This window comes from Pyrus communis, chromosome 9 (assembly GCF_041283825.1).
Source record: "Pyrus communis isolate YQ-2024b chromosome 9, ASM4128382v1, whole genome shotgun sequence".
Classification (NCBI taxonomy): domain Eukaryota; kingdom Viridiplantae; phylum Streptophyta; class Magnoliopsida; order Rosales; family Rosaceae; genus Pyrus; species Pyrus communis.
The window spans coordinates 15,286,119-15,287,771 of NC_142573.1; the positions used below are offsets into that span (position 1 = coordinate 15,286,119).

The 1,653-nt window shown below is 38.7% G+C and overlaps 1 pseudogene; it reads left to right on the forward strand.

The window, feature by feature from the left end:
* The first annotated feature begins 547 nt into the window (after positions 1 to 547).
* LOC137741060 (protein ALTERED PHOSPHATE STARVATION RESPONSE 1-like) lies at positions 548 to 1,653 on the forward strand (annotated as a pseudogene).

Sequence of the window (1,653 nt, forward strand, 5' to 3'; positions counted from 1 at the left end):
GTCTTGGATAAATTGTTGGCATGAGAGAAAAAACTATATGATGAAGTCAAGGTACTAAAAAAACTCCATTGTTTCCGTTTTTATTTTTCTTTCACTGTGATAGGAAATGGTGTAAGGAACTGCTAAGTTACGTTTGCATTTACCATTTAATCCTTTTTTGCTTCCACTGATTTCAATATGCTGATTGAATGCTACATTGCTCGACACAACTTTGCGAATCTGTCATTGTTGTCATTTGGTTTGGCTGTATTGTTGTCCTTTGAACTGTAATGCTCTTCACTGATGTCAGTGGTCATTAATTGTGTACTAAATCTTATTTGGGATTGGTTTGTGGATAGACATGTGAGCTTATGAAATATGAGAACCAAAAGAAGGTTACCTCGCTGAACACGTTGAATAAACGAGGTACTAACTTTGAAGCATTGGAGAAAGCAAAAGTAGCTGTAAGTCATCTGCATTTTGTTTTGGTTTATTAACACTCAGGGTTTTATTTTGTTTTGGTTTATTAACACTTGGGGTCATTGCCCTGCCTAGACACATGGTGTCTTGGCAGTGATGGACTTCACCACCGAACTGACCTTTTGGGAGTTTAGATTTTTAGTGCTTGAACAGTTATATTGCTTCGTCTTCAAACATGGAATTTGAAACCACTTAAAAATGACTCACGGACTGTAGGATGGCTATTATGTGGGGAACAATACGAGCTCACCATGAGACCCAATCGAAGATTGTGAGAGCACTCAGGTCGTTGGACATCTCCCAATGTCCCAAGCATACAAGTGAGCACCACCATGAGTGCACAATACAGCTATTTGGTGTTGTGCAAGGATAGCATGGTGAGTTAGTGAAGCTTGTGAGTCAACAAAAGGAGTACATAAAGGCCCTCAACAATTGGTTAAAACTTAATCTCATCCCCATTGAGAGCAACTTGAAGGAGAAGGTTTCTTCCCCTCCAAGAATTCAACGACCCCTTATTCAGGGACTCCTCCTTGCTTGGCATGACCATCTAGAGAAACTTCCAGACGATGTTGCAAGAACTGTGATACATAACTTTGCTGCTGTAATTAATACTATTATGATTCACCAAAAGGAAGAAATTAAAATGAAGGAGAAATGTGAAGACACTAGGAAAGAACTTTCCCGCAAGGCCAGACAATTCGAGGACTGGTACAATAAAAATATGCATAAGACCATTTCGGACGAAGGAGATACAGATAATTCAGAAGGCCACACTTGAAGTGATGTGGTTGCGGAAAAGCAATTTGCAGTGGAGACAGTGAAGAAGAGGTCAGAAGAGGAGGAGGAATCGTATGAATGGTTATGCCTTCAGGTGAGAGAGAAGTCGATCACAAGTCTTAAAACTCGCTTGCCAAAACTCTTTGGGGCGTTGTCGGATTTTGCCTATTGTTGTTCAGAGATGTACAGAAGCTTGAGGTCCAAATCACCCCATAATCCAAGTGAGAGCTCAGCAAGAGAATAGGTTTGTATCTATAATTTGCCCATTTATTTTTGTTTAAATGATTATTTTTCCTGCTTATATGTTTAATTGTTTCTATTAGTAACTTATAAGCTTGTACAATTTTCTTATGGGACAACGCCCTCAAAATCATATACATAAAGTTGTTTCAATATATATTGAGAATTGAGAAACAA